Source organism: Dendrobates tinctorius, unplaced genomic scaffold, assembly GCF_039654945.1.
Source record: "Dendrobates tinctorius isolate UK_male_01 unplaced genomic scaffold, ASM3965494v1 ptg000270l, whole genome shotgun sequence".
Lineage (NCBI taxonomy): Eukaryota > Metazoa > Chordata > Amphibia > Anura > Dendrobatidae > Dendrobates > Dendrobates tinctorius.
The window spans coordinates 7,265,001-7,275,000 of record NW_027361937.1 but is presented as its reverse complement, the minus strand read 5'-3'; the positions used below and the strand labels follow the sequence as shown (position 1 = coordinate 7,275,000).

The 10,000-nt window shown below is 47.4% G+C and overlaps 9 non-coding genes across 9 annotated transcripts in view; 4 read left to right on the top strand and 5 right to left on the bottom strand.

Moving 5' to 3' along the window:
• Window positions 1-618: 618 nt before the first annotated feature.
• Window positions 619-691, bottom strand: TRNAK-CUU (transfer RNA lysine (anticodon CUU)). Its single transcript has one exon. It is a non-coding gene; the product is annotated as a tRNA-Lys (tRNA).
• A 1,106-nt stretch (window positions 692-1,797) lies between these two features.
• Window positions 1,798-1,870, bottom strand: TRNAK-CUU (transfer RNA lysine (anticodon CUU)). Its single transcript has one exon. It is a non-coding gene; the product is annotated as a tRNA-Lys (tRNA).
• Window positions 1,871-1,981: 111 nt separating this feature from the next.
• On the top strand, window positions 1,982-2,052 carry TRNAG-GCC (transfer RNA glycine (anticodon GCC)). The gene has a single exon. It is a non-coding gene; the product is annotated as a tRNA-Gly (tRNA).
• Window positions 2,053-2,984: 932 nt separating this feature from the next.
• TRNAK-CUU (transfer RNA lysine (anticodon CUU)) lies at window positions 2,985-3,057 on the bottom strand. The gene has a single exon. It is a non-coding gene; the product is annotated as a tRNA-Lys (tRNA).
• A 1,398-nt stretch (window positions 3,058-4,455) lies between these two features.
• On the top strand, window positions 4,456-4,526 carry TRNAG-GCC (transfer RNA glycine (anticodon GCC)). The gene has a single exon. It is a non-coding gene; the product is annotated as a tRNA-Gly (tRNA).
• Window positions 4,527-5,450: 924 nt separating this feature from the next.
• TRNAK-CUU (transfer RNA lysine (anticodon CUU)) lies at window positions 5,451-5,523 on the bottom strand. Its single transcript has one exon. It is a non-coding gene; the product is annotated as a tRNA-Lys (tRNA).
• A 2,231-nt stretch (window positions 5,524-7,754) lies between these two features.
• Window positions 7,755-7,825, top strand: TRNAG-GCC (transfer RNA glycine (anticodon GCC)). Its single transcript has one exon. It is a non-coding gene; the product is annotated as a tRNA-Gly (tRNA).
• Window positions 7,826-8,933: 1,108 nt separating this feature from the next.
• TRNAG-GCC (transfer RNA glycine (anticodon GCC)) lies at window positions 8,934-9,004 on the top strand. The gene has a single exon. It is a non-coding gene; the product is annotated as a tRNA-Gly (tRNA).
• A 924-nt stretch (window positions 9,005-9,928) lies between these two features.
• TRNAK-CUU (transfer RNA lysine (anticodon CUU)) overlaps window positions 9,929-10,000 on the bottom strand; it is a 73-nt gene continuing 1 nt past the window's right edge. The window contains exon 1 of the tRNA in view: window positions 9,929-10,000. This exon is cut by the window's right edge and continues 1 nt beyond it. This is a non-coding gene — a tRNA (tRNA-Lys).

Genomic DNA, 10,000 nt, shown 5'->3' with positions numbered 1-10,000 from the left:
ATCCCCTCAACTGTGTTCACCATAACCACCTCCTCCTCAGGCAAGGAATTCCAGATTCTCACTGCCCTATCAGTAAAGAATCCTCTTCTATGTTGGTGGAAAAACCTTCTCTCCTCCAGACGCAGAGAATGCCCCCTTGTGACGTCACCTTCCTTGGTAGAAACAGATCCTCCAAGAGATATTTGTATTGTCCCCTTTTATATGGGTATTAGATCACGCCTCAGTCATCTTTTTTCTAGACTAAATAATCCTAATTTTGCTAATCTCTCTGTGTATTGTAGTTCCCCTATCCCCTTTATTCATTTTGTTGCCCTCCTTTGTACTCGCTCTAGTTCCATTATATCCTTCCTGAGCACCGGTGCCCAAAACTGTACACAGTACTCCACATGCGGTCTAACCATTCAGTGTGTAATGGTGATAGCGATTCCTTCTTCCCACGTGTATAACCTTCCATTTATCATTGGTTACCTGCATCTGCCACCTTTCGGCCCAAGTTTCCAACTTATCCAGATCCAGCCATGCGGTTTCTCGTGTTCTGTAGCAGAAGAGGGCATTCCGCAGGCGGTTTTCTGGGATGACGTGGGTTAGCACAAGCAGTAAAAGGAGGTAAGAAGCAAGCGCCCAACGTGGGGCTCGAACCCACGACCCTGAGATTAAGAGTCTCATGCTCTACCGACTGAGCTAGCCGGGCTTCTGACGCCTGCCGGCGCATCGGAGCTGCACGCGGCACGGTCCGGTCGCGCGCAGGTAGCTGTCAGATCCTGGGTGTGGCGGACACCACCGACATCGCAGACGCATCCAAGCATTGGTGGTTCAGTGGTATAATTCTCGCCTGCCACGCGGGAGGCCCGGGTTTGATTCCCGGCCAATGCAGAGCAGCTCTTTTCCTCGTTTGCTGACCGTTGCATTGCGCCTCCTTTCATCGTTGACTTTACAGACACTTGCAAAAAAGTCTTTGGGCTCTTGCTGCCCTGTTTTCGCTCACCATCCTTTTGGGCCTTCCCTATTCTATATCCTCTGGGGCTAACATAGTTAGCAAGGCCGAAAAAAGACATTTGTCCATCCAGTCCAGCCTACATTCCGTCAGAATCAATCCCCAGATCTACGTCCTTCTAAAGACCCTAAGAACTGTAAGATACAATATTGTTATGCTCCAGGAAGACATCCAGGGCTCTCTTGATCCCCTCAACTGTGTTCACCATCACCACCTCCTCCTCAGGCAAGGAATTCCAGATTCTCACTGCCCTATCAGTAAAGAATCCTCTTCTATGTTGGTGGAAAAACCTTCTCTCCTCCAGACGCAGAGAATGCCCCCTTGTGACGTCACCTTCCTTGGTAGAAACAGATCCTCCAAGAGATATTTGTATTGTCCCCTTTTATATGGGTATTAGATCACGCCTCAGTCATCTTTTTTCTAGACTAAATAATCCTAATTTTGCTAATCTCTCTGTGTATTGTAGTTCCCCTATCCCCTTTATTCATTTTGTTGCCCTCCTTTGTACTCGCTCTAGTTCCATTATATCCTTCCTGAGCACCGGTGCCCAAAACTGTACACAGTACTCCACATGCGGTCTAACCATTCAGTGTGTAATGGTGATAGCGATTCCTTCTTCCCACGTGTATAACCTTCCATTTATCATTGGTTACCCGCATCTGCCACCTTTCGGCCCAAGTTTCCAACTTATCCAGATCCAGCCATGCGGTTTCTCATGTTTTGTAGCAGAAGAGGGCATTCCGCAGGCGGTTTTCTGTGATGACGTGGGTTAGCACAAGCAGTAAAGGGAGGTAAGAAGCAAGCGCCCAACGTGGGGCTCGAACCCACGACCCTGAGATTAAGAGTCTCATGCTCTACCGACTGAGCTAGCCGGGCTTCTGACGCCTGCCGGCGCATCGGAGCTGCACGCGGCACGGTCCGGTCGCGCGCAGGTAGCTGTCAGATCCTGGGTGTGGCGGACACCACCGACATCGCAGACGCATCCAAGCATTGGTGGTTCAGTGGTAGAATTCTCGCCTGCCACGCGGGAGGCCCGGGTTCGATTCCCGGCCAATGCAGAGCAGCTCTTTTCCTCGTTTGCTGACCGTTGCATTGCCCCTCCTTTCATCGTTGACTTTACAGACACTTGCAAAAAAGTCTTTGGGCTCTTGCTGCCCTGTTTTCGCTCACCATCCTTTTGGGCCTTCCCTATTCTATATCCTCTGGGGCTAACATAGTTAGCAAGGCCGAAAAAAGGAAAAAAGACATTTGTCCATCCAGTCCAGCCTACATTCCGTCAGAATCAATCCCCAGATCTACGTCCTTCTAAAGACCCTAAGAACTGTAAGATACAATATTGTTATGCTCCAGGAAGACATCCAGGGCTCTCTTGATCCCCTCAACTGTGTTCACCATCACCACCTCCTCCTCAGGCAAGGAATTCCAGTTTGTCACTGCCCTATCAGTAAAGAATCCTCTTCTATGTTGGTGGAAAAACCTTCTCTCCTCCAGACGCAGAGAATGCCCCCTTGTGACGTCACCTTCCTTGGTAGAAACAGATCCTCCAAGAGATATTTGTATTGTCCCCTTTTATATGGTTATTAGATCACGCCTCAGTCATCTTTTTTCTAGACTAAATAATCCTAATTTTGCTAATCTCTCTGTGTATTGTAGTTCCCCTATCCCCTTTATTCATTTTGCTGCCCTCCTTTGGACTCGCTCTAGTTCCATTATATCCTTCCTGAGCACCGGTGCCCAAAACTGTACACAGTACTCCACATGCGGTCTAACCATTCAGTGTGTAATGGTGATAGCGATTCCTTCTTCCCACGTGTATAACCTTCCATTTATCATTGGTTACCCGCATCTGCCACCTTTCGGCCCAAGTTTCCAACTTATCCAGATCCAGCCATGCGGTTTCTCGTGTTTTGTAGCAGAAGAGGGTATTCCGCAGGCGGTTTTCTGGGATGACGTGGGTTAGCACAAGCAGTAAAAGGAGGTAAGAAGCAAGCGCCCAACGTGGGGCTCGAACCCACGACCCTGAGATTAAGAGTCTCATGCTCTACCGACTGAGCTAGCCGGGCTTCTGCCGCTAGCCGGGCTTCTGCCGCTAGCCGGGCTTCTGCCGCTAGCCGGGCTTCTGCCGCTAGCCGGGCTTCTGCCGCTAGCCGGGCTTCTGCCGCTAGCCGGGCTTCTGCCGCCTGCCGGCGCATCGGAGCTGCACGCGGCACGGTCCGGTCGCGCGCAGGTAGCTGTCAGATCCTGGGTGTGGCGGACACCACCGACATCGCAGACGCATCCAAACATTGGTGGCTCAGTGGTAGAATTCTCGCCTGCCACGCGGGAGGCCCGGGTTCGATTCCAGGCCAATGCAGAACAGCTCTTTTCCTCGTTTGCCGACCGTTGCATTGCGCCTCCTTTCATCGTTGACTTTACAGACACTTGCAAAAAAGTCTTTGGGCTCTTGCTGCCCTGTTTTCGCTCACCATCCTTTTGGGCCTTCCCTATTCTATATCCTCTGGGGCTAACATAGTTAGCAAGGCCGAAAAAAGACATTTGTCCATCCAGTCCAGCCTACATTCCGTCAGAATCAATCCCCAGATCTACGTCCTTCTAAAGACCCTAAGAACTGTAAGATACAATATTGTTATGCTCCAGGAAGACATCCAGGGCTCTCTTGATCCCCTCAACTGTGTTCACCATCACCACCTCCTCCTCAGGCAAGGAATTCCAGATTCTCACTGCCCTATCAGTAAAGAATCCTCTTCTATGTTGGTGGAAAAACCTTCTCTCCTCCAGACGCAGAGAATGCCCCCTTGTGACGTCACCTTCCTTGGTAGAAACAGATCCTCCAAGAGATATTTGTATTGTCCCCTTTTATATGGTTATTAGATCACGCCTCAGTCATCTTTTTTCTAGACTAAATAATCCTAATTTTGCTAATCTCTCTGTGTATTGTAGTTCCCCTATCCCCTTTATTCATTTTGTTGCCCTCCTTTGTACTCGCTCTAGTTCCATTATATCCTTCCTGAGCACCGGTGCCCAAAACTGTACACAGTACTCCACATGCGGTCTAACCATTCAGTGTGTAATGGTGATAGCGATTCCTTCTTCCCACGTGTATAACCTTCCATTTATCATTGGTTACCCGCATCTGCCACCTTTCGGCCCAAGTTTCCAACTTATCCAGATCCAGCCATGCGGTTTCTCGTGTTTTGTAGCAGAAGAGGGCATTCCGCAGGCGGTTTTCTGGGATGACGTGGGTTAGCACAAGCAGTAAAAGGAGGTAAGAAGCAAGCGCCCAACGTGGGGCTCGAACCAACGACCCTGACATTAAGAGTCTCATGCTCTACCGATTGAGCTAGCCGGGCTACTGACGCCTGCCGGCGCATCGGAGCTGCACGCGGCACGGTCCGGTCGCGCGCAGGTAGCTGTCAGATCCTGGGTGTGGCGGACACCACCGACATCGCAGACGCATCCAAGCATTGGTGGTTCAGTGGTAGAATTCTCGCCTGCCACGCGGGAGGCCCGGGTTCGATTCCCGGCCAATGCAGAGCAGCTCTTTTCCTCGTTTGCTGACCGTTGCATTGCGCCTCCTTTCATCGTTGACTTTACAGACACTTGCAAAAAAGTCTTTGGGCTCTTGCTGCCCTGTTTTCGCTCACCATCCTTTTGGGCCTTCCCTATTCTATATCCTCTGGGGCTAACATAGTTAGCAAGGCCGAAAAAAGACATTTGTCCATCCAGTCCAGCCTACATTCCGTCAGAATCAATCCCCAGATCTACGTCCTTCTAAAGACCCTAAGAACTGTAAGATACAATATTGTTATGCTCCAGGAAGACATCCAGGGCTCTCTTGATCCCCTCAACTGTGTTCACCATCACCACCTCCTCCTCAGGCAAGGAATTCCAGATTCTCACTGCCCTATCAGTAAAGAATCCTCTTCTATGTTGGTGGAAAAACCTTCTCTCCTCCAGACGCAGAGAATGCCCCCTTGTGACGTCACCTTCCTTGGTAGAAACAGATCCTCCAAGAGATATTTGTATTGTCCCCTTTTATATGGTTATTAGATCACGCCTCAGTCATCTTTTTTCTAGACTAAATAATCCTAATTTTGCTAATCTCTCTGTGTATTGTAGTTCCCCTATCCCCTTTATTCATTTTGTTGCCCTCCTTTGTACTCGCTCTAGTTCCATTATATCCTTCCTGAGCACCGGTGCCCAAAACTGTACACAGTACTCCACATGCGGTCTAACCATTCAGTGTGTAATGGTGATGGCGATTCCTTCTTCCCACGTGTATAACCTTCCATTTATCATTGGTTACCCGCATCTGCCACCTTTCGGCCCAAGTTTCCAATTTATCCAGATCCAGCCATGCGGTTTCTCGTGTTTTGTAGCAGAAGAGGGCATTCCGCAGGCGGTTTTATGGGATGACGTGGGTTAGCACAAGAAGTAAAAGGAGGTAAGAAGCAAGCGCCCAACGTGGGGCTCGAACCCACGACCCTGAGATTAAGAGTCTCATGCTCTACCGACTGAGCTAGCTGGGCTTCTGACGCCTGCCGGCGCATCGGAGCTGCACGCGGCACGGTCCGGTCGCGCGCAGGTAGCTGTCAGATCCTGGGTGTGGCGGACACCACCGAAAAGAGAATTGGAGGGATCCAATGGCTGGATATCCTTAAAGACAAAAATGTCCAGGAAGGATGGGAAATCTTGAAAAATGAAATTCTCAAAGCACAGTTGTTAACAATTCCGAAAAGAGGGAAGAATAGGAAGCATTTAAGGAAACCAGGATGGATGAACACAGAACTTAAGCACATGCTAAAAAGGAAGAAAAAAATGTTTATAAAATGGAAAGAGGGAGGCATATCTAAAGAAGAATATAATGCTGTCTGCAGAACCTGCAGGGCACAAATCAGATTATCTAAAGCTGAAAATGAACTGAGGCTTGCAAGAGATGTCAAAAGCAATAATAAAGGATTTTGGGGATATGTCAAAAGTAAAAGAAAAGTCAAAGATGCTATAGGATTTTTACAGGATGAAAATGATGAAATGGTAAGACAGGATGTTGAGAAGGCTGAACTTTTAAATTCCTATTTTGCATCTGTTTTCTCTCAGAAAGGAAATGCAACATCAACTGTTATTCACTGTCCTATTAAGGGAATAGAAGAATCCAGGATATCTATAAACAGAAAGATAGTGAGGAAACACTTAGCTAACCTAAATGAATTCAAGTCTCCAGGTCCAGATGAATTACACCCCAGAGTACTGAAGGAGATAGCAGAAGAAATTTTTGAACCCCTCTCCATAATCTTTGAAAATTCTTGGAGAACAGGAGAAGTGCCAGAAGACTGGAGAAGAGCAAATGTTGTTCCTATCTTCAAAAAGGGGAAGAAGGTGGACCCAGGCAACTATAGGCCGGTGAGTCTGACTTCTATACCAGGAAAGATCTTTGAACAAATTATTAAACAACACGTATGTCAATACCTGGATAAGAATGAAGTGATTAAACAGAGTCAGCATGGGTTTCTAACTAATAAGTCATGTCAGACTAACTTAATTTCCTTCTATGACGGTATCACTGATTGGGTGGATCAAGGAAATGCTGTAGATATAGTATATCTTGACTTCAGCAAAGCATTTGACAAAGTCTCTCATACAATCCTTATTGAAAAAATGACTAAGTATGGAATGGACAAGGCAACTGTTAGGTGGATTCATAACTGGCTTAGTGATCGGACCCAAAGAGTGGTCGTAAATGGCTGCACATCCAGTTGGAAGAATGTCTCAAGTGGGGTACCACAGGGCTCTGTCCTGGGCCCTGTATTGTTCAACATCTTTATCAACGATTTAGATGAAGGAATTGAGGGTAAACTGATTAAATTTGCTGATGACACAAAGCTAGGAGGGATAGCTAATACTAGAGAAGAGAGAGAGAGGATTCAAAAAGATTTAAATAAACTGGAGAAGTGGGCAGCAACTAACAGAATGGTTTTTAACAGGGAGAAATGCAAAGTACTACATCTGGGCAATAAAAATGAAAAAAGCATATATAGAATGGGAGGAATAGGGCTAAGTGACAGCACATGTGAAAAAGACTTGGGTATACTAATAGATCACAGACTGAATATGAGTCAACAGTGTGATGCAGCAGCAAAAAAGGCAAATGCAATTCTAGGATGTATTAACAGAAGCATACAGTCTAGATCACGTGAAGTCATTATTTCCCTCTACTCCTCTTTGGTCAGACCTCATCTGGAATATTGTGTCCAGTTTTGGGCACCACATTTTAAAAAAGACATCAACAAACTGGAGCAAGTTCAGAAAAGAGCGACCAGAATGGTGACCGGTCTGCAAACCCTGTCTTATGAGGAAAGGTTGCAGGATTTGGGAATGTTTAGTTTGCAAAAGAGAAGACTGAGAGGAGACTTAATAGCTGTCTACAAATATCTAAAGGGCTGTCACATTGTAGAAGGATCAACTTTATTCTCATTTGCACAAGGAAAGACTAGAAGCAATGGGATGAAACTGAATGGGAAGAGACACAGATTAGATATTAGAAAAATCTTTTTGACAGTTAGAGTGATCAATGAGTGGAACAGGCTGCCACGAGAAGTGGTGAGTTCTCCTTCAATGGAAGTCTTCAAACAGAGGCTGGACAGACATCTGACTGGGATGATTTAGCGAATCCTGCTTTGAGCAAGGGGTTGGACCAGATGGCCCAGGAGGTCCCTTCCAACTCTACGATTCTATGATTCTATGACATCACAGACGCATCCAAGCATTGGTGGTTCAGTGGTAGAATTCTCGCCTGCCACGCGGGAGGCCCGGGTTCGATTCCCGGCCAATGCAGAGCAGCTCTTTTCCTCGTTTGCTGACCGTTGCATTGCGCCTCCTTTCATCGTTGACTTTACAGACACTTGCAAAAAAGTCTTTGGGCTCTTGCTGCCCTGTTTTCGCTCACCATCTTTTTGGGCCTTCCCTATTCTATATCCTCTGGGGCTAACATAGTTAGCAAGGCCGAAAAAAGACATTTGTCCATCCAGTCCAGCCTACATTCCGTCAGAATCAATCCCCAGATCTACGTCCTTCTAAAGACCCTAAGAACTGTAAGATACAATATTGTTATGCTCCAGGAAGACATCCAGGGCTCTCTTGATCCCCTCAACTGTGTTAACCATCACCACCTCCTCCTCAGGCAAGGAATTCCAGATTCTCACTGCCCTATCAGTAAAGAATCCTCTTCTATGTTGGTGGAAAAACCTTCTCTCCTCCAGACGCAGAGAATGCCCCCTTGTGACGTCACCTTCCTTGGTAGAAACAGATCCTCCAAGAGATATTTGTATTGTCCCCTTTTATATGGTTATTAGATCACGCCTCAGTCATCTTTTTTCTAGACTAAATAATCCTAATTTTGCTAATCTCTCTGTGTATTGTAGTTCCCCTATCCCCTTTATTCATTTTGTTGCCCTCCTTTGTACTCGCTCTAGTTCCATTATATCCTTCCTGAGCACCGGTGCCCAAAACTGTACACAGTACTCCACATGCGGTTTAACCATTCAGTGTGTAATGGTGATAGCGATTCCTTCTTCCCACGTGTATAACCTTCCATTTATCATTGGTTACCCGCATCTGCCACCTTTCGGCCCAAGTTTCCAACTTATCCAGATCCAGCCATGCGGTTTCTCGTGTTTTGTAGCAGAAGAGGGCATTCCGCAGGCGGTTTTCTGGGATGACGTGGGTTAGCACAAGCAGTAAAAGGAGGTAAGAAGCAAGCGCCCAACGTGGGGCTCGAACCGACGACCCTGAGATTAAGAGTCTCATGCTCTACCGACTGAGCTAGCCGGGCTTCTGATGCCTGCCGGCGCATCGGAGCTGCACGCTGCACGGTACGGTCGCGCGCAGGTAGCTGTCAGATCCTGGGTGTGGCGGACACCACCGACATCGCAGACGCATCCAAGCATTGGTGGTTCAGTGGTAGAATTCTCGCCTGCCATGCGGGAGGCCCGGGTTCGATTCCCGGCCAATGCAGAGCAGCTCTTTTCCTCGTTTGCTGACCGCTGCATTGCGCCTCCTTTCATCGTTGATTTTACAGACACTTGCAAAAAAGTCTTTGGGCTCTTGCTGCCCTGTTTTCGCTCACCATTCTTTTGGGCCTTCCCTATTCTATATCCTCTGGGGCTAACATAGTTAGCAAGGCCGAAAAAAGACATTTGTCCATCCAGTCCAGCCTACATTCCGTCAGAATCAATCCCCAGATCTACGTCCTTCTAAAGACCCTAAGAACTGTAAGATACAATATTGTTATGCTCCAGGAAGACATCCAGGGCTCTCTTGATCCCCTCAACTGTGTTCACCATCACCACCTCCTCCTCAGGCAAGGAATTCCAGATTCTCACTGCCCTATCAGTAAAGAATCCTCTTCTATGTTGGTGGAAAAACCTTCTCTCCTCCAGACGCAGAGAATGCCCCCTTGTGACGTCACCTTCCTTGGTAGAAACAGATCCTCCAAGAGATATTTGTATTGTCCCCTTTTATATGGTTATTAGATCACGCCTCAGTCATCTTTTTTCTAGACTAAATAATCCTAATTTTGCTAATCTCTCTGTGTATTGTAGTTCCCCTATCCCCTTTATTCATTTTGTTGCCCTCCTTTGTACTCGCTCTAGTTCCATTATATCCTTCCAGAGCACCGGTGCCCAAAACTGTACACAGTACTCCACATGCGGTCTAACCATTCAGTGTGTAATGGTGATAGCGATTCCTTCTTCCCACGTGTATAACCTTCCATTTATCATTGGTTACCCGCATCTGCCACCTTTCGGCCCAAGTTTCCAACTTATCCAGATCCAGCCATGCGGTTTCTCGTGTTTTGTAGCAGAAGAGGGCATTCCGCAGGCGGTTTTCTGGGATGACGTGGGTTAGCACAAGCAGTAAAAGGAGGTAAGAAGCAAGCGCCCAACGTGGGGCTCGAACCCACGACCCTGAGATTAAGAGTCTCATGCTCTACCGACTGAGCTAGCCGGG